This window comes from Ictidomys tridecemlineatus, chromosome 1, assembly GCF_052094955.1.
Source record: "Ictidomys tridecemlineatus isolate mIctTri1 chromosome 1, mIctTri1.hap1, whole genome shotgun sequence".
In the NCBI taxonomy this organism is placed as follows: Eukaryota; Metazoa; Chordata; class Mammalia; order Rodentia; family Sciuridae; genus Ictidomys; species Ictidomys tridecemlineatus.
This window is the reverse complement of record NC_135477.1, coordinates 243863122-243877837: the sequence shown is the minus strand read 5'-3', so window position 1 is coordinate 243877837 and position 14716 is coordinate 243863122. Positions and strand designations below refer to the sequence as shown.

The 14716-nt window shown below is 39.4% G+C and overlaps 1 long non-coding RNA gene across 1 annotated transcript in view; it reads right to left on the bottom strand.

Moving 5' to 3' along the window:
• Positions 1 to 6968: 6968 nt before the first annotated feature.
• The window catches only part of LOC144366886 (uncharacterized), a 30431-nt gene continuing 22683 nt past the window's right edge, over positions 6969 to 14716 (bottom strand). Inside the window, exon 2 of the long non-coding RNA XR_013426049.1 lies at positions 6969 to 7562. This is a non-coding gene — a long non-coding RNA (uncharacterized LOC144366886). The remainder of the gene's footprint in view (positions 7563 to 14716) is intronic.

The window sequence follows — 14716 nt, the reverse complement described above, 5'->3', positions numbered from 1 at the left end:
CGTGGGCGTCTGTGCATCTCTGGCCAGGGCTGCCCCTGGGTCCCAGCTTCCAGTGTCTGCTTGCGCCATTCTTTTCCGTGCCTCCTGGAAATTGTAGGTTTTTGGTCTTGTACTTTTGGAGCTGCAGAGGTTTTGTGTTAAGGAAAAATACAATTGGTACTTGGGCCATGGCTTTTGAAGCTCTCCTACTGTTTCCCTCTTGCTCTGAAACAGCCCTCCTCTCAACTCCCGCTCCCAGGCTCCCCTCTCTTGTTTGGCCTTTTGTGCTGCTCCTTTGGTCTTTCTGCTCCTCAGATGTGCACACATTTTAAATCACATTCCTTCCTGAATTTGTCCCTTCATTCCCCCAGCTTCTGTGCTTGGGGACTCTCCAGCTCCCAACCTTTTTGTTGCTAATGTTCCACTCTGCACCCTTTGTCGGCTCGCCAATTTATTCTGTTCTAGCCTCCCTCTTCCTCTCCTTACTCTTTTCCATTTCTTATACTCCTTACAACTGATCAACTTGCCCCGTAGTGCTTGTGTGTGTGTGTGGTGGTGGGTTCTGGGGGAATAAACCTGTTCTGGTCTCTGTATCTCTGGTGAGGTGGGGAGAAGTGCACCTGTTTTTTGCCTGAAGGCTGTGATGTTAAGCCTGTACAGCCATTGTGAAAACTTGATTGTATCAGTACGTTATTCATTACTATAATGAAATGCCAGAGGCACGCTAACTTCTTAAAGAAAAGAGGTTTATTTGGGCTCACAGTTCTGGTCCAGAGTGAAAGGACACATCTGGTCAAGACCTTCTTGCTGGCAGTCTGAGGTGACTCAGGGAATCATATGGCAAGAGAAAGGGAGTGTGTGTGTGTGTGTGTGTGTGTGTATACGCGCATGTGCATACATTTCCTAGTCCCTCTCCCTCTTCTTATAATGCCATCAGTATTCAATATGGGGGCTCTATCCTGATGACTATATCTAATCTTAATCATTTCCCCAAAGCCCCAACTTTAAAAATTATACTTGGAATAAGCCTCCACCTTCATAATGCCTAACAATGGGTATTAAATTTCTATCTAAGAACCCTTGAGGGACACATTAAACTATATCCAAGCCATAGTAGACTCATATTTTCATTCACTGGTAAACACTTGCAGGAGGATCAGTGGGAAAATAATTTTTTACTTCATGTAAGAAATTTAGATGTTCATATTCTTTGATCCAGTAACTTTATTTATAAGAATTTAAGTAAACAATTGAATACAGATGATTTTTTTTGTTTCCATAGATGTTTGTTTTAGTGTCAAAAGAACAAAAAAAAAAATTAAAATCCTCAAAGTCCAACTACTGGAAAATTATTACATAAATTTTGGTATAGTCACATATTGGAATATTAGGCAACAAAAATGAAATTTATGGAACATTTTAATGATTTGGGAGAAATACAGATAATATTCAATGAAAAAAGCAAGATGAAAAGAAAGACTTTACACTAGGTTGTCTTTTCAAATCAGCAAGGAAAGGTAGAAAATTCAATCAACTTTACTAGGCTAACTTTTATTTTGCACATTAAAAGTTTAATCCTTATACTACATCACTTATAAAACTAGGTTTTCAAAATGAACAAAAGTTCAAATAGTAACAACAACAACAACAAACTGCTTACAAGCATTAGAAGGCAGTCATTCCTCATAATCCAAGAGGGCTTGGTTACAGGATCTACCCTCCTCCTAAAAGCAAATCTATAGATGCTTCAATCCCTTATGTGAAGTGGTGTACTATCAGCATGTAACATAGGCATATCGTCACGTAATCTTTAAACCATTCATAGATTATTTGTAATACTCAGTACAATGGAAATAGTTACACTGCACTGTTGCGGGATTGATGGCAAGAACAAGAAGTCCGCACATGTTCAGTACAGATGCAGCCATTGTAGGCCTAATTGCATGGATCACCAACGAGGAATGTGGTAAACAGTGCTCCCGTGAGTGCAGAAAAGAGACCCACGGAATGAGAGGAAGAGAGACCTATGGTATGGTGGGAAGCTACAGCAGCTATGCCTACCCACCATTTCATTCATGGGGACTAAGCTGGTGCTGGGGGCACAGCAAGTTTAAGTTTTGCTTTTTTGGAATTTTCTGGAATATTTTCCCCAATATTTTAAATTTGTGATTGGTTGACACCAAAGATGAGGAACCTGGGGATGTGGAGGGTTGACTGCCTAGGGGATACTTGCATGACTTTTCTGAAGAGAACTCCTTCTTAAGTAAGACACACAAGAGCCAAAATCATAAGGGGAAAGGTTAGCAAGTTGGATCCCATCAGAAACCTAAAATTCTCTTTAAAGGAGAAGCATTCTCATATCAGCAAATATTTACTGAACACTATTTTAATACCTCGCACTGTTTTAGATTCTGGGAATATAACTTATAATGTCTCTGCTCCTTTAAAACTAATATATAGACAGAAGAGGTAGAAAATAAACAAATAATTACACAAATACATAATCTGTTGGAGTTTAGAAGTGGAGGGAAATTTCAGAGGATACTAAGGATTCACTGGAGTAAACTGACAAAGACTAGTTGGACAAAAGGTTTATTATGTGCACAAAGTCAATTTCAGAAACGTACATACTCCCTTTTAGAGTAGGGGAGCAAGAGAACAGGAAATGTAGACAATTTTTAAGGGAATAGTCTACGATTTTAATGGAACTTAGAGAACATGCAATGAATGTCCTGGGACAAAGTCTATGTGACTTGCGGAGCAGGCAATGGTTGTAAATAATTCCCTTTGGGACCAAAGCAGAGGACAATGGTGTGTGACAACAGACCGTGTAGATGTGCTGACAGACTTTAATCTTTATTTCTGCAGAGCTTAGTCTTTTCTGGTTAATGAAAGAAGACTAAGGGCTATTGTGTCCCCTCTTTCAACCAATCCCAACAGGTAGGCATGGGGACTCTGCAGAAGGTCTGCAATTCTGAGGTGGGTGCTAAGATTTTCTAAGCACCATTCTTTGGAGTATCATTTTTGGAGCTCCAACAGAAGCAAAGGAACAAGAGCTATTAAGACAAATCCTTCAGGGTAAAAAAAAAAAAGAGCAGAGAATGACGACTAGGGAGAAGATTGCTATTTTATACAGTTGTCAGGAAAGCTCTCTCTGGTAGAGTAACATTTGAGGTGAGACTTGAAGTAAGGACATTGAACATGCGGATCTTGAGGAAGGAAATTCTAGGCAGAGGGAACAGTAAGTACCATGGCCCTGAGTCATCCAGATTGAAAAAGAAGTACAGCTTTTTATTTACAGAAACTATAGCATGTATAGAAAATCCTAAGGCAAACACACACAAATGCAAAAAAAAAAAAATCATTGATACTAATGAACAATTTTAGCAAAATCACAGAACGCAAGATCAATTTCAAAACTTAAAAAGACTAATTGTATTTCTATATTCTTTTTTGTTACAAAGGGTAAAAAAGGATAAAATACTCAGGAATATATTTAGCAACAGAAATTCAACAATTCAACAATTTCAACAATTTCAAACAACAGAAATTCAAAAATTGAAAGAAATTCAAAAAATTCTAAAGAAAGAAATTCAAAAAATTCTAAATAAATGAAAACACATTCCATGTTCATGGATGAGAAGACTTAATATAGTTAAAATTGCAGTAGTCCACAAATTTATCTATAGATTCAACATAATGCCTATCAAAATCCCAGCTGAACAGAAATTGACAGATCCTAAAATTCAAATGGAAATGCAAAGAACCTAGAACAGCTAAAACAACTTTGAGAGAGAAGAATAAAATGAACTATTACTATCTGGTATCATGATGACTATAGTTGTCAAGAAATGTCTCATACACACACACACACACACACACACATAACATAATGAAACACTGTGATGTATGTATCAATGTGATATATATCATTGTGATGTACATATATATAACTATATAACGTGGTAAGAGTATATATATTTCAATGTAACAAACTAGAGCTTTTGAGCCATATATATCGAACTAAGTTTGAGCTTATATGTTCAATATATACAGAACTAACTTTTGACAGAAAAGCAGGGCAATTTTGAAGCAAAAGAAATGTCTTTTTAGCAGTGGTCCAGGGACATTTAGGTACATATAAACAAAATCAAACTGCAATATGAAATAAACCCCAAACAAGTAAACAAACCCCCTTGGACTATACTCTGCACTTCTCACCATATGCAATAATTAACTCAAAATGTATTATATACCTATAAGTAAAACAAAAACTATGGCACTTGTAGAAGAAAGCATAGGAAAAATTTCTCTGTGATATTGGATTAGGCAATGATTTCAAATGTATGAGAGGAAACATAGTTCATAAAAGAAAGCATTAAAAATTGAACTTTCTCAAAATTAAGAGCTTCTTCTTTTTTACATATACTATTTAGACAAGAAAAAAGCTGAAACCTTGGGGAAAATATTTCCAAATTACATATTTAATAAAGGACTTGCATTGAGGATACATAGAGAACTTTAAAAACTCAATCATAAGAAAATCAACAATGCGATGTAAAAATGGGCCTAAGATTTCAGCAGATATTTCAGCAAAAAGACTATATACAGGTTCCAAATAAACCCAGGAAATGATGATTTCCATTATAAATCATTAGGAGGATGTAAATCAAAATCACACTGAGATAACACTCTATATCTATTAATACAACTAAAACTCAAAACATTGACCACAGCAAGACTGGGAAGGGATTTGGAGCAACTGGAACTCTCCTGATGGGAACGTAAACTGGTGTGACCATTTGAAAATAAACTAAGCAATTTCTTAAGAAATTAAACATTTACCATGTGATCCAGCCCTTCCACTCCTAGAGGTGGGAATTTCTCTAACCCAAGAGAAATGAACTTGGACTTGTTCAAGGCTGTTTATAGCAGTTTTATTTAGAACAGCCCTAAAAAGGAAATTGTAGCCCGCAGCTCCTCAAACCCTTGAAATTCCTGAGTGACAGCAGTATTTTTGTTGTTTATGTCAAGTCCCCTGGACCTTTCCTGAGTTTATGCGAATGATGTAACTCATGGTGGGGATACTAGATATCTTCAGGATGGAGCTGGCTACCAGAAAGAACAAGCGCATGATTAAAGACTTAGAACTGTCAGGCCTCCCAACCTCTGGAGAGGGGAGGAATTGAAAGTTGGATTCAATGGCCACTGGTGGAGGATTCCATCAATCATGCCTATATATGGAAACTCCTGAATGGTGGTGCTGTAGCTGTGGGTATTGAATGCTCCCCCAAAGACCCGTATGTTAGAGGCTTGGTCCCCAGGGTGAAGCTGTTGAGAGGTGGTAGAGCTTTAGGAGGCGGGGCCTAGTGGAAGTTCCTTAGATCTTGGGGGTGTGCTCTTAAAGGGGATGGAGGCACTCTGACCCTTCCTCTTTTGTTTCCTGTTTCACGGTCCTCTCCCTTCCATTGCTATCTGGCAAGACCGCCAGAGGCCCAAAGCACTGGTCCTTCCTGATCTTAGAGGAGAACCTCCAAAACTGTGGGCCAAAGAACAGCTTCTATCCTTATGAGTTGATTATCTCAGGTGTTCCATCATGGGACATTAAGTTGACTAACAGAGGCAGGATTTGGGGACTTCCAAGTTGGTGAACACATCGAGGTACTGAGAGGGCGGCCCTGTCCCACCTCCCACCTCGCCCTACACAGCTCTCCTGTTTGGTTGTTACTGAGTTGCATCCTTATGTCAAACCAATAGTCATAAGAAAAGTGCTTTTCCTGAGTTCTGTGGATTTTCTTTGCTAACTTCTGTTTTTAATTGGTGCATTATAATCAAACATGAAATTGGGATTCATTGTGACTTATTCTATGTCCCACACAGAACAGTGGAAGTCAGCTGGTTTCCATTCCCCAGTACCTCACCTTTCTCTCCCATCCTTTCTCCCCTACTCTTCCCCCTCTGCTTGTCTCCCTTCTATTTCAGAAGATTCTAACTCCCAGTTTTCCCCCTTTTTTCTCTGTAGTTCCACAAAGGAGAGAAAATGAATGACCCTTGAATTTTCTGCATTTAGCTTCTTTTGCTTAATATAATGCTCTCAAGTTCCAATCATTTTCTTGCAAATGACATTATTTCATTGCCTTTTATGGCTGTCTAAAACTTCATTGAGCATACACACTACATTTTTTTTGTCAGACACCTAGGCTGGTTTCATAATTTGGCTATTGTGAATTGTGCTGATAGGTATGCATGTATCATTAGAGTATGCTGAGCTGACTTTAATTCTTCAGGCTAAATACCAAAGAGTAGTATTGCTGGGTCAGATGGTGGCTCATTCCCACTGTTTTGAGGAACCGCCATCCTGATTTCCATAGTGGTTGTACCAATTTACAATCTCACCAACAGTACATGAATTCCTTTTTCTTTACATCCTCTCCAGCATTTATTATTATTTGTGTTCTTGATGACTGTCATTCTAACTGGAATGAGATGAAATCTCAGTGTAGTTTTGACTGGCATTTCTCTGATTGCTAAAGATACTGCACATTTTCCCATCTGTTTTCTGGACGTTTGCATTTCTTCTTTTGGAGTTCTATGAGTTTTTAAAATGAATTATGGAACGTGAGAAGGGAGTTCTGGGAATTGCTGAAATTTTAGTCAGCCTTGGAGAAGTGTGGGTTCCCAGAGGATCCCATTTGTAGCTGGTGCCTGAAATGAGGCCAGTCTTGTGGGTCATATTAAATGTGGTCATTTAATATGACACTAAATATTTAGACATGGACTCCTTAACTTTCAGTCCATGTCTAAACATTTAATGTCAGAATTGAATGGAATTATTGGATATCAGTGGGACTCACAGGTCTTTCTAATTGTTAGTGTTGGAAAAAGACACCAAAAGCAAATGCAGGGAGAGAAAAAGAGGATAATTTCTTTCCTGCGCATCACAAAGGATCATGGATGGCGCCCTTCTCACAAAGGACAGGTCAACAAGAGAAAAACAAAATAAATATTTTAATCATAAAACATGATGTGGGAACCTTCAGACTGAAGACACCGCCAACCCAGGGTGAACTTTTTTTTTTTTTTAAACAGGAAAAAGAACAAATAAAATTTATTACATGCCTAAGACATGGAAGCTTTGGCCTGCCAACTATTCATTTTTATGCTTAGGTTTGACTATGCTCAAGTTTGATGGAGCACGGGCAACCATGCATGAATATGATTGGACAGAGAGGTATGACGTCATCGTAATAAACTGAGGGAGAAACAAGGCAAAATCCATCTGCTCAGTTTCTGCTTGACCCCTCAGTTGTGGCCTTTCTTCCTCTGGGGTGGGAATCAGGAACTCCCTGGAATGAGGGTCTTAATGTCGGTATGGCCAACCCTTACACACAGAAGAGTAGAGAAAAGTGAGAACCATATTTTTAGGCTTTATGGTTGGTTTGGGGGAAACCCACTTTACAGAAGGGGAATTCTAGTTTCTATGGCTGGCCTCTGGGGAGAGTGGGGGATGTGAGCCAGGAGGGCAGGAGGTCAGGAAACTTCTGAGACACTCTTGAGGTCTTCTGAGGCCCAACAGCAAATATCTATCAATAGATGAATGAATAAATAAATAGTTATATAACAATTCAACAGGATGCTATTTCACAATAAATATGAACTGTTGATTACAGGCGATAGGTTGGTAAATCTCCAAGTAATTTAATTGATTGAAAGTAGTCAAACCCAAAGGAGTCCATGCTACGTAAATCAATTATACAGAATTATTTTTTAAATACTTTTAATTTTAATCTATAGTGGCAGAAGGATCATCAGTATTTTCGTGAGGATGGAGGAAAGTGATTTTTAACAAAGGGGCATTAGGAGATTTTTTTGGGGGGGGGTTGTTTCTCATAATATTTATTGTGATGTTATAGCTTCACAATTATGAACTTATATCAAACTTATCAAGTTTTACATTTTAAATATTGTGGTTCATTTTATATTCATCATACTTCAAAAAATATTTTTAAATATATCCTTTTTTTCTTTCTATTTTTTAAAAAATTTCCTCCAGTGAACCTGTAAATAGAGAGTGACTATGTCTTATGAAAAAACAGCAAATGGTATGAAAATATTATACAAGGCTAAGGCAGCCTGATTGATTTTACAGGAACATTGTGAGTTAAGTGGTCCTTTGTGGGCTCATCTGGGAACCCAATCACCATTTACAACTAGCTGCTGTGAAAAAATGTGCTTTCCATTCCAAACACTGGTCTGAAATTGAATTTTGAGAACAGTTGTATTTTCTTTCCAACCCTCTTAGCAGCAGGATTTTTTTTGTTCACAAGAGTTCTTCTTATTTCTTTAGGAGTATTTGTACTTTTCACAGTAGAAAAAAAAAAAGTGCCCGAAAAATTGAAACAATATTTGCTGTGGGAAACGTAGGAGTGTCGAAGATTGAGTCCAGAGAAGTTTTCTGCTGGGTTCATAAAGAAAAGCTTTTGAAGTGAAGACGGTCAGAAACAAGACCGAAGACGCTGCACCTTGTTAAGCAGATGCTTGCATCCTAGTTTAGGTGGCCCTGGTGACAGAGAAACTCCGTGAATGAGTTGCCACCTCTCCCCACACAGCCTCCCTCAACCGCTCAGACGCAAGGTCCCTGTCACAGAAGAGCTGTCTCTGCCTGAGCTGCCTGTGCCAAGTCTGTCTGACAGCCCTTATCAGACTTGAAGGTGTTTAGCAGCTGAGTCCTCACCCTGGGAGCAAGGCAGGTGCACAAAAGGAACCACAAGCTGAAAACCTGAGATGGTGGGTGCCGTAGTTTGAATATGTCCCTCAAAAGTAGAGAGGGACATATCAGAACCTCAAAAGTAGGGAGGAGCATGCTAGAACCTTAGTTCCTCAATGTGGGGGTGGTGGAAGGTGGGACCTAGTGGGAGGGGTTTGCATTATTGGGCAGAGACCTTATGAATGAATTCATGCCTTTCTCCCCAGTGAGTTCTCATTCTCATGGAACTAGAAGGGTATGTTGTTGTAAAACAAATTCTTCCCATCTTGCTTTCCCTTTATCATGAGTCTACGGGTCCTTTCACATTCCGCTATGAGTTGAAGCAACACAAGGCCCTCACCAGATGCAGCTGCTCAATCTTAGACTTCCTAGTCCCCTGAACTGTCTCATAATGTCATAGGTGGTAGATCAGGGATCAACATAACCTCTTTTCTTGATAAAATTTCCAGTCTCAGGTATTCTGTTACAGTAATAGCAAATGGACTCAGACAATGGGACTTGTCAATTTTTTTTTTTTTTTGGTAAAGGGAAACAGAAATCCCCCTAAATCAAAATACAACTGACTTGAGATCCTAAACAAAATTTACAAAAATTATTTAGTCCCTTTGGAACAAGAAAACTTAAGGAACACTAAGAAAGCTTTGTATGGATGTTATAATGGCTATTGGGAATAACAAAGGTAAAACTATTCCTAGTACATTGCCTTGGATGCCTCACAAACTCTCAGATACAACCTGATCATACCTTGATCTATTAAAAGCAGGACAACCCGATTACTGACCACTAAAAACAGGTTCAGCTTATACTCTTTTCCTGTAGCACTCTGCTAGCACTTGTAATATCATGTTGAACTTTCATGTTAACTTCAAAGACAAAACCTATCCCTTCTATGACTCTACTCCATCATCTAACAGATCCTGACACACAGTGGGCATGCAAAAAAATGCATATATGGTTTATACACACTGTTTTATTAGAAAATTCCAAATTCCTAATGAAATTGCTTTAAAATGCATCATTTGGAAGCTATTGATGGAATAACAGTAGAATAACCCAAGAGGTTTCTCATTACTTCATATCACCTTTGTTGCTGTTTCTTTGCAAATTTCTTAGGGTGCAAAATGGAAGGAAGTACAGCACCACAGTTATATTAAGTTGTGCAGTTTCAGCATTCTGTTCCCCTCTCCCTCAATCTACTGTGACAGTTGACTTCCTGAGAAGTCTCTCTTTGGAAAAGAGTTGAGAAGAATAAGGTTTGTGTCATTCAGCATTTTATTTGTAAGCCATAGAAACCAAGTGTAGATCATTTAAGCAGAAAAGGAATTTAAAGAGGATATTTGTAACTCCCAGCATCTTGGGTCAGGCCAATCAACTGAACACCATGCCCCAAAGCCACAGTGACCCTGTCTTGTGAAGAGACCAGTGCCCTGGCATTGGGCCACCCACTGCAGATTCTACAGCTACCCTCTCCACCGCTGCTACCAAAATACCTGCTGCTCCTACCTCCGCAGGCAGAGAAGAGCTGCTGTCCCTGTGGCCACTTCACAGGAACAGGTTATAAGTGGTCCTGTTCCTTCGTATCACCAATTTACAATTCTAAATCTAGAGCAGAAATAAAACCGAGGTCTGGCTGACATGAGCTGTAAAGGTGCTGAGAAGTGAGGTCCGGGCCTGCTGCTCTGGGAGTGACAGGTCCCCATCTCATAGTCAGAGGAAGTGAATGGGACGCCAGGGCAGTGGATATGCTCTGCTCTACCAGGCTGTTTTGTTATTTCTCTCAAGGGATAGGAGGCTAAGAAATATCTTTAATATACAGCTGCTGGGCACCATCAAATACTCTCTCTGTGACAATGACACAAGAGAAACTAGCAAAACTTAGGATATGTTTCAAGGCAAGCATTGGACATTCGTGTAGAGAAATTAGAGATGGACATCACTGAGTCGGTAAATGCAAAATCACAGGTATTGCAAAGGTATCTATCATGCAGAAAGTTTAAAAAGCTAGATCTAGATTCCAGTATGAACCCATCCTCATGTAGGCTAGATGAATAAACTGAGTGTCAGAGAGCAGCTTATTCAAAGGTGCACAGGGCATCCAAGTAGAGGAAGATCTGGAACTCATGCCTCAAAAATTTATCTGAAGAATATCTTCCAAGATCAAGGTTTAGTGTAAGGGTCACGTGTGCATCTGTCTTAGAACAATCATGTCAGTTTTCACCAAAGCCAATGCATTTCTGTGTAAGCATGGAAGCCATGTTTAAAGTTCACCTGGCTCTTCATCAAGTTGTCTTATACTAACATGAGTCTTATTTTCCTTCCTTACATCCCCTACTAGTTCCCTAGACACACCACCTATAAGAGAGAGGGAGGCGAATCAAGCCAGAGATCAGAAGCCCCAGGTCAGATAACCCAACAACTCTAGCTGTGTTCAAGTTTGCAAAGGGTTCTTTCTAGCTGGGCTGAGCAGTTGTGCATGCACATAGCTATGTCTGTCTTATTGAGATGGATTTTCCTCGGGTGTTGAAACCTCGTGGCCTCTCATATCAAATGCACTACCAGTGAGGTTACCAATTGCATTGTCTAACCATGCATTCAATAGTGTAGCTGTTGCTACCTCAAACCTATAAATTATATTGTTATCTTGTGTGCATGTATGAATATGTAACAACAAATCTTATCATTATGTACAACTATAATGTATCAATAAAAAAATGTGGGGGGAAAATACCTCTGCAGGGGTCAGACAAGTAACACAAGTGAAGCTGTCCAAGGTAAGACCATAGGAAGTGGTGGGAACCAGAGACACACTCACTTTCTATACTAAAACAAATTAAAGGAACAGCCTCAATCTATTTGATATCAAAACAATAACTACACAATTAAATCTAAGATCTAAAATATAAAGCTATCCACAAGTAGATAAAGTACTGTCACATTTTCTTAATGAGATACACATAAAAGGATTATGTGCCATACTCCAAGGGATGCAAGAGAAGACAGGGAAAACCATCTAGCCTTCTGGACAAAAAAAAAATGAAACAAATTTCAAATCAACAAGGGACTGACTCAACTGATTCATGAATCAGGCGGGACCACCACTAAGCTACAGTGTCATAGTTTTAATGTTTTTTCTTCTTTTTTTTAGTCACATAAAGATACACCTTGCAAATTATGGCCTTAGAAATCCTGGATGTGTATTTCTGTGTGTGTGTGTGTGTGTGTGTGTGTGTGTGTGTGTGTGTGTGTGTGTAATACCTCTGGAAGAACACACAAGACTTGGTAACAGTGGTCACCTCTTGGGGAGTGGTACTGGGTGGCTGGGGGACAGTATGTTTATACCCTTTTTATCTTTTGAATTCAGTACCAGACACAAGTACTACCTATTCAAAAACTTGATAATGATTTAATAAAATAAAAGGATAGCTTTTATGCACTAATATGGAATAAAATCCAAGATATCATGTAATATAAAAATAAATAAACACATACAGTAGGCAGCACTTCAGAGCTTCAAACCAATTTTTTTTTTTATGCAGGAATGTAGAGCCATTGTGTCTAGATCTTCTAAGATTTTCAAGAAGACCTTGAGATTTGAGTTTTTTGGAAATATTCTTAATTCTTAATTTCAAAGGTTGACAAGACATTTAAATTCTTTCAAACAGGATAAGGAGGAAAGAAAACCATTGTGATTGGACTGGGGACCATGGACTGTTATTACTCTGAGTAATAACACACAAGCACAGTGTCTAGCACAGAGTAAACTCCCAGGAAATGGTCACTTATTTTAAAAGATGAATTAAGATGTAGGATTCATATGTAAACTCCTAAAAGTCTACCTACCCCTTACCAAGTTAGAACTAAAACATCTCTTGCAATAGGATATCAGAACCCTAGGCACCTCCAGACACTGGTCATGGCAATTTCAATTTATTTGGAGACTTTGGTGTTAGATGTCTGTTGTTAGTATTGGAAAACAAGAGGCAGAAAAGTTACTTCTGCCCATTGGCTTTTTTCTCTCTATTCAGAAGTGAGAAAAACCAAAGTTGCACCCAAAATGCTAAGAAACTGGCTATTGTGTAGGTAGGGACCTGGATTGAGTTGGAACAAAGCAATCTAGAGATTCTTGCATGCCGCCTGCCCCATGTTCCCAGAGCACATAAACAGCCAAATCCAACTTGTAATACAGGACCATGGTTTCAAGTCAAGGTCTGTTCTGTTTAATGTGAATAATGACTTAAGCAATAGTGATGGAGACAGTACCTACTGCATAGGATTGTTTTAAGAATTAAATGAGGTGATATCTGTAAAGTTTTAGCATAGCACCTGGCACACAGAGGTGTTCAGTTTTATTAGCAGTCCCAGGCCCTGGAGAGTGAGACGCTGAAGTGGCATCCGTTCATCATACCCTTAACAGCCAGCCTTCTCTCTCTGCCATGCATCGTGCTAGTAAGACAGGGGATACTGGGCCTTGAGCAGTCTGTGGTCTAATCCAACAATAATTTAGCATAGCAGAGGCAGAGGACATGGTATCTGAAGATGAGCAGCCATCCAGAGGCAACGGGAGTGTGTCTGGCCTGGGGGAATTTTGTTTTGCTGTGTGTACATGGATCTTGTTGCTACCTGTATTGTAGCTTGAACTTTGTCTTCCACGAGGAGCCAAGTGGAATCAGTAATTGGGTAATTTTGACAAAGCTGTGATTCATAGAAAGGAATCTGCAGCTCACCTACTTCATCTCGTCCACAGGTCTTCAGGAAGCTTGGTGCCCAATAATCCAAGATGTCCTTGTCTTCCCTTGTCTTCGTAGAATACATGTGTACCCATCTCTCTGGAGAGTCACTTATCTAAGTACTTTCTAATCAAGGCGGCCACTTCTTCATATGCAACTTTATTTTCCTGAAGTAAATGAAGAACATTTTCTCCTACTGAAGGAAAGGAAGCCAGGCAGAATTTCCAGCTCATGAGGAGCTCATGGCTTCTACTGATACTTCTACTGATACCCATCTTGGAGAGCAGGTCTTGGCCATGTTCTGGATTCTCATTGAAAGATGTGTTAGAATGCCATTCGGCAGCATTCCTCAGAAAGAATATTCAAGGAAAGGTCTTCCTGAGAATTTTCAGTTTACACTTAAACTGGAAACACCCTGTTGTTATTTAAGAAGTTTCAGTAACTTTCCATTACCAGGCTGGAATTTGCAATATGTCTCATTTGCCTTTTCTAGTGGTCTCTATGACATAATCAGTCTGGGGACCCCAAAATGAAAGGGCCCCTAACTTACCTGTCTTTATCTCAGCCAAGGAGTTAATTTTATTTCAGCAACATAAATTAGACACCTACTGTGTGCTCAGCCTGAGCCAGGTTGTGAATACTTGGAGTATCACCGAGTTCTGTAGCTCCATAGACACAACTAGCACAACTAGCCTTTAAACACTCACAGGTGTATCATTTGGTAAACAAATTATTACCTTAGACTTAAACTAGCTTAGAGATAGAAAAGACCTTAGGAATCCTCTAGCAGTCAATGAAGGATCCCTGCTCCCAAGCCCCTAGTATATGACTATTCCACTTGAAATATGCAAATCTCTTGGGAGAGAGACATTGCTCCTTCCCACGAACTCTGTAACATCTACCACATAGTGTTTCTAAGAATTAAAAATAAAATTATGAATAAAAAAGACAAAATCTAGCCATGCTTTAACTGTGTATTAATTCTTTTTCTACTAGGTGGAAAGTTCTTCCCTAAACTTCTATTTTCCTCCTACTGGTTCTTGCTTGTCTTTCAAGCTGTCATGAGGTAAGTGAGCTTCCTCCTCCCTGTGACAGCCCTGGAAGTGTCTGAGACAGTGCCACCATCTCTAGCTTCTCTCTTGCTGCTCAGTGTCACTGCCTGGAATGGCCTGCCCCAGGAGCCCAGCTGAAAGGCAGACCCTCCTTTTCATTTACCAAGTCAATCACCTGTTTGTGTCCTCCA